This window comes from Crocuta crocuta, unplaced genomic scaffold (assembly GCF_008692635.1).
Source record: "Crocuta crocuta isolate KB4526 unplaced genomic scaffold, BGI_CrCroc_1.0 scaffold560, whole genome shotgun sequence".
NCBI classification, from domain to species: Eukaryota; Metazoa; Chordata; class Mammalia; order Carnivora; family Hyaenidae; genus Crocuta; species Crocuta crocuta.
In genome coordinates, this window is record NW_027529656.1 from 1,659,449 (window position 1) to 1,673,953 (window position 14,505).

Below are 14,505 nucleotides of genomic sequence, written 5' to 3' on the forward strand. Positions count from 1 at the left end.
GTTAATTCCGAAGGAGTTACCTACATGTTGTAAAATGAAGCCAGCACTGATGGGATAAAAAGTCAAAAAAAATAGAAAGTTAGGTTATTTTTGCTATTAGAGCTATAGAGTGAATAACTGGAAATATAATGCTAAGCCTGGCTATAGGGAAATTTTTGATGGGTAAGAGGAATCAGAGAATGATGTCTTGATATAATTTTCTCAATGATATCATGTTACTCAAAGTCCTACTTAACATCTTATCAAATATAACTTTTGAGCTGCCTCCAGAAAGTATCAATCCTCCTAAAATTGTCCCTGGACTTTTTGAACTGCTACACTAAAGACTAGGCAGAAATTATAAAGAAGATAACTTTTTATACTAACTAGATCATGTTAAGAACAACTTCATGAAGCTGTATTTCCCTGTTTAATCAAATCATATGTCTATTAGCAATATTTATGTGTAGTGAGTCTATCAATTATAACTGATTAAATGTTATGTTTTTAAATATAAGTTGGGCATCAAACCCCTCGTTAAAAATAAAACACTCAAAAAAATTTGTAGTGTTAACATTTCAGCAACTTATTTCTTTTTTTTTTTTTTTTTTTTCCCCCAGCAACTTAATTTTGAATCTTACCATTCCTCCTTGAGAAACAAAGTAAAAAGGCTGGGGGGAATCTATACTCTAATTTTCATACAAACTGTAAGAGCTAAAATCTGAAAATTGCAATGTGATTCTAAATGTTACCAAAACAGCTGAGACCAGCAGAGTACAGTAAGACTTTCTGTGAGAAGATCCACAGTGAGCTGAGCCACAGCATGCCAGCAATGGTGAATCTCAAATACCTCCACTTAAAAATCATTCCCAAAAGGTGAGCATCCCATCATTACTAAGAAATGTTACGAGCAGGACAAATTTCCCCAGAGAAGCCAGAGTAGTAGCACAGGGGTAGAGAGAAGGTAAGGAAAAGGCACAGAGTGAAACCCTCTGAAAGCACCAGCAAAATTACCTTTCGAAAGTAAAGGTATCATATTAGATGTGTTCATTGGGCAGGGGGCTGATGGAGGAACTCTGAAGCAGGAGTTGATGAAGGAACTTTGGGAGCAGAGGGCTAGTAGGGAAAAGCCCAGCAGCCTGCTTAAACTTGCAGAAAAAGCAAAAGCTTGGCTACAGAGACATACTATGTTTGAAGGAAATAGCAAATCATCAAGAGAAGAAGAAGCCCTTTGCAAAGGATTGAGATCTACTTCATCACTAGTGCTTCTGCCCCTCCCCGCCAGGCAGGAATCTTTTGCAAAGAGCTGGTCCATAAAATTGCCCAAATATGAGTAACCAAAAAAGAAGAGGGGATATTCAGCTAAGGATTATATAAATGATAGCACCATATTTTTTTCTACAATATAGTTCAGTAAATAAACAGTGCTATGGAACAGATAAACCATGGTTTAACTCATCTGTTTAACTGGTTACAAACCATGAGTTAAAAGCAACTACAATGATGATAAACCAGTCAGAGAATGAACGTAAAATTCATAGCAGGAATGTAAGAACTTAAGAAAGACATGGTCAGACAATTCCTAAAAGTGAAAGAGAACTGACAGAACCAAAAAAAAGGAAATTAAAAAAAAAATTGAAACCTTAAGAGAAATGAGAGGGGCACCTGGGTGGCTCAGTCGGTTAAACTTCAGCTCAGGTCATGATCTCGAAGTTCGTGGGTTCGAGCCCCACGCTGGGCTCTGTGCTGACAACTCAGAGCCTGGAGCCTGCTTTGGATTCTGTGTCTTACCCTCCTATGCTCATGTTCTGTCTCTCTCTGTCTCTCAATAATAAATAAATGTTTAAGAAAAGAGAGAGAAATGAGAAAAAGTTAAAAGGTCAACAAGGTCCAGCAGCCTATCTTTAACTGCTCTAATTGAAATGACTCCCTAAATTCCCACATGTGTTTGAGTTAGTATTTGAGGGTGTTTTTTCTTGTCCTTTTTTCTTTCTTTTTTTAGCTGTTTGCCTACTCACAAACCAGTAACACAGGTTTTAATTATTGGCTTAATAAATCTTGCAGGATTACTATTCTCTCATTGCTTTCTTTTCAGTGTCTTTCCCCCTTATTATTATTATTATTTTATTACAATTATCATGCAGATGATATTTGTGGGTGTTTGTGTTGAAACACTTTTTATCTATCCAGGTATGCAAGCCACTCACCTATATTTTCTTCCAGTGTTTATGGCTTTATGACTTTTTTCTGATCTGAATCATTAATGCATTTGAAGGTTATAATAGTATACAATATGTATTATGGACCAATTTTATCATTTGCAGATAAATATCTAGTTTGAGCATCATTAACTTAAATAAAGCTCTTGGACAACAATCTAATATACCACTGGTGAGTGCAAAATGTGATACCCCATATGGAGTGTAATTTGGCAATATCTACCAACATTTTAAGTACATATTCTCTCTGACCTAGTAATGTTCTTTCTGAAGTTTATCCTGAAGTTACTCCTACACAAGGGTAAAGCAATACATATGAAATATATCTTTACATTACTGAAGTAGGAAAGTATTGAAAAAAACTCATTTACTCAATGATAAAGTCTTTTGTAATTGATACTAAAGTATAATGAAACAATATAACAAAATACTCTGTAGAGATAAAGCTTTCTCTTATATGTGTATACAGATAGGGGGAAAATGGTTCAATATGTATCAAATAAAAAATATCAATAGAATTTTGAAATAATATGCTACTTTGCTTAAGAAACTTGAAAGTAAAAATTTATTCATATTTGCTTATATTTGCATTAAGAAAAGCTGAAAGGAAATCTATGAGACTGAAAAAGTGGTTAACATTAGAGGCAAAAGTATGAAGGGGAAAGGGATGGGGGTGACTTCATACTAATTTTAATACTTAAACAAAAAGTCAATTGCATGCTTCAAAAATTTATAATGTGTCTATTTATTAAAAACATTTCAATGTTTATTTATTTTCAAAAGAGAGAGAGAGAGAGACAGCATGAGCTGGGGAGGGACAGGGAGAGAGGGAGACACAGAACTTGAAGCAGATTTCAGCCTCCACCAATCTGTCAACACAGAGTTTATACAGGGCTGGAACTAACAAACCATGAGATCATGACCTAAACTGAAGTCTGATGCTTAACTGACTGACCCACCCATGCACCCCCAAAGTGTATCTTTTTAGAACATTTTATTTTGTTTTTTCTCTTCATGGAAAGATGAACTATGACATAGAACATTTTCACACATAGTGGTTTAAGTGAATAGTCAAATAAGGAATTTACAATATTCTTTCTGATTTACATGTTTGTTTTAGATCACGTTAGTCCTGTGTTAGACTATGTCGATTAAAAAACTAGATAATCCACCCAAGGTTGTTCAAATCAATGACTATGTTAATCCTTGAACTGCCATATGTTAGAAGATACTTCTCTGTGAATCTTTAACATTTTTGCAGTCTTGCAAGTAGAAGCACTGACAGTTATTTGTTCCAGATTATCTTTTCAAGGATGTTTGTAGAGCAAACAGACATAGAAGACAGAGGTAGTATCTCTATTTAGAGCAAAGGGCAGATTTGTTTATTACTCAGTATAATGAAAAGAATGTCTCCCTCCAAGGCAAAGGGAGAGGTCTTTTTGAAGTCCATTACAAAAGACTGGGAGTTTCCTGAGCTTGCATTTCTGTCTGTCTGTCTGTCTGTCTCTCTGTGTGTGTGCGTGTGCGTGTGTGTGTGTGTTTGTGTGTTTCTACAATTCATCGCTATGCAGGCATCATTTTGCTTTGGTTTGACTCATTCTGTGGGAGTTTAGGTTTGGGAATCACCACAAGAAATGATCATACATTGAGTATAACTGTCGCTGTGTGTAATAAACTATCTTTTGTCTCTGAGACCAGAATCTCATGTCATCCATAAAATGTCAGCAGACTAGCTTATTAGCTTGCAAGTAGCATAAAGTCTCAGACTCATCATGGCCTTGACACTATTTACACCTACATATCCAAATTTGTGATAGATAACTTAAGGCCATGTAAAACAAATTTTCCTTGTCTTTTGAAACATTCCTCAATATTAATTTAATCTTATGATCAATTCATATAGCAATGTGCATTTATGAGTTTGTGCATACATGTGTTTTATAGGAAAGGATGTAGGAAAATCAAGTTAGGACAAGTCAAAATATTTTCTATCACGGAGAAAATAAACTTATGAGGGAAACTGGATTTCAGATTACATTTGAAGTATCTTAGAGGTGTGTTGTTAAAGATGATTTACTTGTAAATGGAAAATGATTCTTACAAAAATTAAAACAGTAAGACTAAAATGAAGGAAAAATCACCCATATTGGATAGCTTATTAGACTCTAATAGATCTATTCTCAAAAACAGCAATTAGCCTTTGAATAAACTTGTTTTTAAATGGTTGTTTGTACTGAATCAGTTAACTATCTTCAAAGTAACAGAAAAAAAATAATAAAAGAGTTCATAGAAAGATTCCATTTGTATATGAGCATGTGCATCAACCTGGAAGAATGACAATTTTAATAGTGATGTCTCTGGGTAGTGATATATCATGTAATCTTAATTTGCTTCCTTATGCCTTTCCATGTTTACTGATTTAAAAAAAAAAGAGGCCAGTTTTATATCCGAAGTTTTAATTATTAAAAAATAAAATTGTATAATTCATTTTCTTTTCTTTCCAAACTGATTTGTGAGTATAGGCACAACATATAGCAACGATGTTGTGTATCTACATTGTTTTTCTAATGGTTTTTCTATAAATGTAACTTAAAACATATGACCCCAAAAATCGTATTTTCTCTGTCACTCCAGCAGTTGAAACTCAAAATAAATTTCATGGACACTAACCTAATGTTTGAGGCATCCTTCCTGTACTTAAATACGTTTTGATAATATATTATAGTTGCTTCAACTATATTAAATTTATTAATCTAAGAGCGTGCTTTTTAAAAATTTTTATATTCAAACTTTTTAATCTCTTTTTACCTATAGTTAAGCTCTCCTAAGCAGGACTTTCTTCCTCTCTCTTTAATGTCGCCTTTTGGAAACACATCAGTTTTTGATTACTAATAATAATGTGAAGCCGCTTGAAGGAGAAGATGGATTAACATATTATTTCTCACACAGAGGGTCAAGAAGTTGACACAGATATTTTCTGAATGTGTTGACAATCACTTGCGGGATTCTCAATGAAAAATTGCTCTGAGATTGGACAGCTGAAGTGAGGACTTCTTTCATTCAGTATTAAAACTGATTTACTAACTGACCGTCCTAATGACTATATAATCAATATTATATAGATTTGTTTTATGGAAGCATGTAAGTAAGTAGACAGTTCTCTTCATAGTAAAGAGGAAAGTAATTAAAGGACTCAAGAACTCTTCATTTCTCCCTTCATATAAAAGGAAACATCCTACATGAGGATGTTCAGTAGCATTCCGGGCCTCTATCCATTAGCTACCAGCAACTTCTCCAGTCATGATAACCAAAAATATTTCCAGACATTGCCCAAGTGCCCCTGAAGACAAAAGCATCCCAATTAAATACTGATATAACCAGAATTTGCCTGATGTAGTAGGTTATGCTGACTGGCAGAACTAGGGATGGGATACACTCATTAACCAAGTGTTATGTTTTATTAAAGTCTTAGTCTTATTCATACTCTTTCATATGGGTAACCTTATCTTGATAACAGTTCCTCAACTGCTCTTATCTCATGTAAAGAAAAAAAGGGGTGTGTTCATCGTGGCTCAGTTGGTTAAGTGTCTGGCTCAGGTCATGATCTCATGGTTCGTGGGTTTGAGCCTGCTTGGGATTCTGTCTCCCTCTCTCTGCCCCTCCCCTGCTCTCGTTCTCTCTCAAAAAACAGACTGAAAAAAAAAAAAGGTGTATGAGAAGAGGTTGTTATGCAGTAAGAATGAAGCAGTGCTATTTGGCCCACAGATCTATTTTATACTAATAGAGAGTCAAAAACAGGGTGTTATCATTTATCTCCGGTCTGAAAACTCCTTTGGAAAACCATCTCAACAGGCCAATCCTGGTGTATTACAGAAAAATAAGGTAAGCAAATTGTGGCTTGCTTATGCTTGTTGCTCCTGCATAATTATTAAAACAGTTCCTTTTCACTCTTAATTCCTAAATCCAATTATTAGCTATGATACTTTGGGTCTCAGTTTCCTCATCTTTAAAATGGGTAAATAGGGGCGCCTGGGTGGCTTAGTGGGTTAAGCATCCGACTTTCGCTTAGGTCATGATCTCGCGGTTCGTGGGTTCGAGCCCCGCGTCGGGCTCTGTGCTGACTGCCAGCTCAGAGCCTGGAGCCTGTTTCAGTGTGTGACTCCCTCTCTCTCTGACCCTCCCCTGCTCACGCTGTCTCTCTCTCTCTCTCCTAGAAATAAATAAAACATTAAAAAAAAAAGATTTAAAAAAAATAAAATAAAATAAAATGGGTAAATAATAGCAGTTGCTTTATCATGTGATAACATTTGTAAATAAAAATATACATGATACATTTATTTGTAACATTTGCAACATAAAAATTTGTAACATAAAATAATAACATCTGTAAATATATATGTAAATATATAACATCTCTGCATAATATATGCACAAACTACTTAGAACACTTCCTTGCACAATACTATTATGATCTTGTTTAATAATTGTGGCCCTTGTCTTTTCTTCTATACAAACTGGATAAAAAAAGGTGTGGGAGAATATACACATATTTTTTCCCTTAAAATCTTAAATTGTGTCTCAATGTACTCATTATATCATTCTGATGTTTTCTATTTGATAGTTCAATAAAACTTTAATCATGCTTCATTTGGTTATTTGTATGCTATACTTATGCACTTAATAATTTCATTAATGTTGATATAATTTTCAATATTACACTGAAATTATTATTATTACTATTACATCATATTTATTCTTTTAGAGAATTATTCTTGACATTTACATGGTCAGTAGTTGGGAAATGAGTGTAGACAGACTTCCAAGAGCCTTCCGTGATCTCACCTCCTGATATTTACATTTTTGAGTAATCTTTCACCTTGATAGGGTTTAGTGACTTGGTCCTAAACTGTAAATATGACAAAGGTGAAGGGGTGCCAGTTTCATGATTAGGCTACTAAAGATTGTGGCTTCTACCTTTTTAATAGACTCTCTTTCTTTCTTAGCCAAGAGGGTTTGATGGAGGAAACTACCATGTTGTAGAGGCCTGTGTGGCAAAGAGGCCTTTAGTCTAAAAATTCATGAAAAAGTGAATAATACCAGCACATGAGCTTGGAATGGATCCTTTGCTAGTCAAGTTGTGAGATGACTAAAATTAGAAGATTCCTTGATTACAGTCTTGTAAGAGTCTGTTCTTCAGGCCCGCATTCCTGTTCAACACAAACTGTGGGATTAATAAATACATGATGTTTTAAGCCAAGTATTTATTTTAAATTAATGTTTATTTATTTTTGAGAGAGAGAGAGAGCAGGGGAAAGGCAGAGAGAAAAGGAGACACAGAATCCATAGGAGTCTCCAGGCTCTGAGAACTGCAAGATTATGACTTCAGCGGAAGTCAGATGCTTACCCAACTGAGCCATGTAGGCACCCCAAAGTTTTTTGAGAATATAATCATATGCTGAAAAACAATAATTCATTAAAAAAAAAAAATCCAAAAGGGAACATGGCACATATGCTCATAAAGTCTTCTTACCTAAAAGTACACTCAATGAAAAATAAACTTGTTGCAGGGCACTTGTGTGGCTCAGTCAGCTAAGCTTTTGATTTCTGCTCAGTTCATGATCTTAACAGTTTGTGAGATCAAGTCTCCGTCAGACTCTGCGCTGACAGCCCCAAGCCTGCTTGGGATTCTCTCTCTCTGCCCAGTGCAGTCTCTCTCTCTCTCTCTCAACAAATTAATAAACATTTTTTTAAATAAATAAATAAATAACATAAATAAAAAATAAACTGTTGCCTCTCTTCCATTTTTTCATGATCATGCTGACATCACTAAAACCTTGCTCATTCATGTAAATCTCTGTATAAAACTTTTCAAAAATTTGTAATATGAAAGTGAACAGAAAATAGAAAAGTGGAAATAAAGGAGGACTTGTTCAGTTATTTTGTTTTGTTTTGCCTCAAGACGGGGGATTGCAGGCTCAAGTGAATGATCGAGGGAGAGGCAATGGAGGCAAGAGGGATGGAAGGGAGAAATGCAAAAGAGAAGCTCTTGAGGAAGCAACCTGGGATGGCACCCAGGGAGCATAGATAGAAGGATGCTCTTTGACTAGAGGGGCAATATTTTACCCCTCACTTCCCAACCGGCAGGAAAGAGGGGTAAATATTCATGTATGTTGGTGATTTTGCTAGTGATCAGAAAAGAGAATTCACCAGACAGGGTATGCAATCTGTGTATTACCAAAATAAAATTGTGGGAGCCCGACAGTGACCACAAGAAAGCGTGGTTAGGGACGCGGGGATGTGCCTGCACATGGGGCTCCCTGCCTGGGCAAAGCATGCCTGCAAACAGGATGCTCTGCCAGGAGGCCTGCACACAATATCCAAGTTTAATGGTCGGCTCGTAAACGAGGGAACATGCCCTCCTTAGAAGTAAGGAGAAGGCTGGAGTTGTGGGCAGGCCTCTTAGTAAACATGTTGTGGTCGCTTCCTCCCTTTGCTCCCCCCTGTCCTTGAAATGTGTTTGGCTACTTGCCCTTAATTGGTAAAGGAATGCATCTTGTAGATTTCAGTTTGTATCCAGTTACCGGTGTATAAAATAAACCGCAAGAGGGGCTTGCGTAGAATTGTTCCTCCGGCCGGAATTGTGTCTGTGTCTGTCCTTTGTGTGTGTCCTGTCTTTGTGTCATTTCGTCCGCAACATAAAATAATAAAATGATTTGAATGAAGTAAACTGATAAACTATATAGAGATAATTAAACCTATTTCTCTTAAAATAGTAAATATTATCAATTCCAAAGAGTAAATATTATCAATTTAACTATTCATAGGTGCCATCGTCCATGCTTCACTTTGTAAACATTTTTTAAAAATTTTTAATGTTTTATTTATTTCTGAGAGAGAGACAGCGTGAGCAGGGGAGGGTCAGAGAGAGAGGGAGACACAGAATCTGAAGCAGGCTCCAGGCTCTGAGCTAGCCATCAACACAGAGCCCAATGTGGGGCTCGAACCTATGAACCGTGAGATCATGACCTGAGCCAAAGTCGGACGCTTAACCAACTGAGCCACCCAGGTGCCCCTTAAACATTTTTAACATGTGAAGAAATACAAGGAAACATGTGCTTTTATTTGTTATCAGAAATAATTAAGTACTAAAACAGAATCAATAGTGAATCTGCAGCCAAACAGTGAGTTTAAATTGAACCCTGTACCTTTGAAGAGCTGCTAATGTTTTAACTTGGTCTCAAACCTAACTCTTTATTCATACTACTATCAGTTTGTTTTAGCAAGTTATAAAAAATCAGCTTTGTTCTTGCCTTTGATCCCTGAGGGCACTGAAAAATACCTTCTTGGACATGAACTCAAGAGGATTTTGTTCTAGTTTAATTTTCTTGGGCTGCTGGCTTCATGCCCAGATACCCCGAAATGCAGGTCAGCTGATGAAATGGTCATGCTCTCATTTCTACACCAAGCAAATGATGCCCTTTTGCTGTGTATAGACTTTTAGGGCATATTAAAATCCATCTTAGGTAGAGACAGACAAATGGAAATAGAAAGGTTCATGGCAAAAGTACATAATATATTGAAGAAGTTCACCAATGCCAGAGTATTTGTCATTGCCATCCATAAGAACACTGTGATCAAGGAGCATTGAAATGAGGACAATGCACTGATTGGTTCACAATTTTTTAATGTCAATTTAAAGAATTGTCCTTTATTATTTTGCCTATTGTAATTTATATTGTTGTACTAAAATATACTTTATATGTATTTTGTGCACAGTTTGGGCAACAGTAATTTTGTTCATACCATTCTTGACAAAATTAGAGTCATTAACCCTATCATGAAATCCAAATATTTGGCAAATACTAATCTTAGCTAAGATGGACGGTCAGTTTTTATTTTATAAAGGAGTGATAAAGAAACTGTGCTTTGAAGTCAGATAGTTCTTATTAATATTTTAACTTTCGGAATGGCACTGTGACCTTGGACAGATTACTCGGTCTATTCCTTAATTTCCTCAAATATAACATGGATTAATGAAAGGAACTTACCTCATAAGTGAACAATTAATTCATTCATATATGTACAATGCTTGGGAAAAAAGAAATATGCTTAGGGTAGTCTATTATCATCTCCAAGCACTGAAACTCTCCTAATACAATTATAATAAATGTTAATTAATTTAATGTGATAGCAACAAAGCCCTGGAAACTTTTATTTTTTTAATTAAGCATGCATTTCTTGAGCAACTACTGTGTTCAAGACACTATCCTATAATTTCAAAATATACAATTAAACCCTCAGAGAATCTACAGTATTTCCTGCCTATCATGTGAAGGAAGCTAAGATACAGTTGAGAGTCACACTATGCCATATGTCTTTGTTAGAGAGGAATCTAGAAGGAAAGAGAGAGAATATGCTCTCAAGAAGTCCTACTCTATGATTGAAGTGATGCAGTTGTCAAATCTGTCTGATCCTGAAGTATCTATTTAGCCAAAGGTTCTCTCTCTGGTTTTATATATGGACTAGAGATTTTTTGGCCTGGTGGGAAAGATCCCTGGTTCTGGCTGAAAACATCAGCTATCAAGGAGTGGGAACTATCCATGGCTACATGGATGGCCACCATACCAAGTGTTTTCTGTAAAAAAAAAATTGACTAGGGGTGCCTGATGGCTCAGTTGGTTGGGCATCTGAGTATTGATTTTGGCTCTGGTCATGATCTTGCAGTTATGGGATTTAGCCCCATATTGAGAGTGGAGTCTGTTTATGATTCCATGTGCCCTCCCCCCGAGTCTTGCTCTCTCTCACTCTCTTAAAAAATATTTTAATTTTTTAATTAAAAAATGGACTAGACAAGTATCTATGTCTATATTTCACTTAGTACTGAAAGTGTTTATTTAAATTCTTTCTCTCAAAGTTTGTTTTAAATTGGCATTTTAAGAAATGCATTTAAAAATTCATGTTTACTGGTATAAAAATATGTTCCATATTTGATGCTTATTTGCATGTGATAGTTGTTTAGGTTGGCTTTATTTCAACTCTGCTATAATTTTAAGTAGAATGTAAGCTCTAGGAGATTTTCTTTTCTATCTTCTGAGGCAGTATCTATTTTAATTCATACACATTTAGAAACAGAATAGTTTATTGTGGGTCATAAAGTTGGCAGACACTGGCCAAAAAAAAAAAAAAAAAAAAAAAAAAATACAACCCACAACCAACACGTATTCTGAAGTAACCCCACCCCTTTCCCAAGAGGATTAAAATAAATTCCTTATCAATATGTCTTTGCACTCAGTAAGAACAAGTGTCAATAAGTCTAACATGAAATCACAACCATGAATTTTTTAATCTTTGGGATCAATTTGTGCAAATTGGATAAAAACTTTTCAGAGACACAGTGCTATACTCCTGTCTAGCAGAAAGTATTACCCTTAGATACAAGCCAATTATTCAACAGCAGAAAGAGATGCAATCCCACAAATGGACTATTATTTCAGATCCAATTTCTAGTTATCTTTGAATATCTTTGCTATCACAGAAAAATATGTTGGCAAATTCACAACATTGATCCAATGCTCAAAGATGTTTTTCAGAATCTCCTTCAATGAAAAAGAATATAAAAACTCTATGAAATTGCATCACACTATTCTCCAGCTGATATAGTTTTAGATGTTTGTAAATGTTATTGCTCACAGATGAGTTTCAATATGATTTAATGCTACAATGCACAACTGCCCCTTTTTCACAGAAACATGTTTAAACTTTTGACACCAACATAAAATCTTTTAAAATACTTATGGGTAGGAAAAAAGAGTTCTGAAACTCAATTTCTTCTTTTCTAGCCTCCTATTTGATTTTTCTGCCACTCATTTCTCACCATCCTCACACAAATTCACTTTTTAACCCAATGAGAGTTATTTTGTGTAAAATAGTTCTGCTTTTTGTAAACAACACAGGATATGCTTCATCATCAAAAGTATTTGTTGAATGCTTGCTATGTATAAAGCACTATGATAGACACCCATCGATAAATACCAGTAAAGTATAAAAGCCTACAAAGTCTTGAGTGTTTTCTATTGCCAATTCACCCTTCAGTATGACATATGTAAGTCCAATTCCAAACCCAACCACCTTAGGCAGTTTCATTTCTTTTTATTCCACTTCATGCACTCAATCTTCCATTCACACTGAACTCTTAAGCTAAATACTGTAAGCCCTTTTATTCCTTTGTGGTGCTGTTGATGATACATTCTTTTCCTACAACCTGGAATATACCCCCTTCTCAATCTGTCAAACACCTATAACCTTCAAGAATTGTCAAGAATAAATTGTCCAAAGTTAAAGTTCCCTCCTAGTCAACAAAATATTTCCTAAATCTCCTACTAAGAGCCCTTCACTCCTTCTGAGTTCTCAGTGCTTTGTTCTTCCCTCATTCACATTAGCATTAAATTATGCCATGAACTTCCACTTTCACAGAAAATTAGGTATAAAAATTTTAAAAAATAGCATTTAAAATTTCAGTGTTATAAATAAATAATATGAAATAAATCTATTGCTGTTCATTAAATAAATATGTTAGCAGAAAGTGACATGAGTGCTTTCTCAGCAAAGTAGACTGGGAGTAGGGGTGGGAGGAGAAAGATAATAGTTTACTTTGTGGTAATATTGAAAAATTCATGTACTAAATGTAAAAGTGAGAAACAAAGCTGCTTTGTACATCGAAAATACATAAATATGTGTTTTTTTCAAATAGTTATTTTTCCAGGACACTGAAATTCCTACTACTCAGAGAAGCTAATATTAGCATATCAAAGAGGTATATAGACTTGTTTTTTTCAAATTCCACTGGAGCGTTCTGAAAATGAAGTCACTCTTGTAGGCGGAATCACAAGAAAGGAGTCCATTAAAATAAGTAAGGAGAAAGTCAGAATGCAGATAAATTCAAGGACATCCATGTTGAAATAAAGTAGTGAGGGTTGATGCAAATGGACCCTTAGCATATTTGATTGTATTAAAACATCTCTCTAATATGCATAAAAAGCATTAAAGTTTATTAAAATTAAAGAATTCATAAAAGCTGCAGTACAGTAGGGAGTTGAAACTCCCTTCTCTATCAGCTTAACTAGAAAACAGCTTCCATTTATTCAATGAAATACGAATCTACATGTTGCTGTGAAGGCATATTGTATATGATTAAAATCCACAACAGTTGATTTTAAATAAAGGGATTATTTTAGTTAACCTGGGTGGGCCTGGTTTAATCAGTTGAAGACTATATGAACAGAACCGAGTCTTCTTCATAGAGGAAGAAATTCTGTCTATGGATAGCAGCTTCAACTCATGCCCCGTAGTTCCAGCTTACCCCTCCTAAAGGTCTGCCTTGGCAATATCAGGCTTGCATGATTATCTTCCAAAATTATGTAAGTCAATTCCTTGCAGTAAATTTCTAAACATATTTCTCTCATTGAACACTGACAGTGACGTGGAGTTTAAAGTCTTCATATGTCATTATTATATAATTTCTTTCAGTCAATATATAGTTACTTAGCAAGCAGTTATTTCAAAGTTGATGGCAAATAATTGGATTCAGCTAGTCTCTACTCAGCATTTGGTTGATGGTCCATTCAGTCAAAATGGTTTTGCCTCCTGGATGAGTCGTTTACCATGACCAAATTTAAACATTTGATCTTGCCTTCAGACATGCTCCTCTTCTAGTACATCTAGTCTTTCAAATGGTACTTCGAAATTCATCCCAGAATTCTAAGAATCATCTCAAACACATTTCTCCTTTCCATCTTCCACTGCAAGTCCATTACTGTTTATGAAAGCAGTTTCAGAAACCTTTTCACAGAAGGCTTAGGAGAGAGTGGGAGCACAATGAGCTGGAAGTTGAGAAACTAGGGCATAAAGCACTCTACACAGAATCGAGAGAATGTTGATGGTTGTGCTTGTAAATATAGCACATTGATCGACTTCTCGCTTCTGCACAGTACTATCCTAGTTATGGATAGTAGCCTTCTGACTGCATTTCCTCCTCCCATCTTTTTATTTGATGAGTATTTATTGAGCACCAACTATAAGACAGACATTTTTTTGGCAACAGAGTTTGATAACAGAATAAAATTAATCCTGCCACCATGGAGCTTGCATTCTTCTGGAAGGAAAAAAGAAACATACAAAGAACATAATAACTTAGGCAAATTGTATATTAGAAAGTGACAGGTGCTTAAAAAATTTAAGTAATATAAGAGGAATGGGAGTTCTGGGAACAGGTGAGAAGTGCTACCTTTAACAGAGTGGCCAAGGAAGG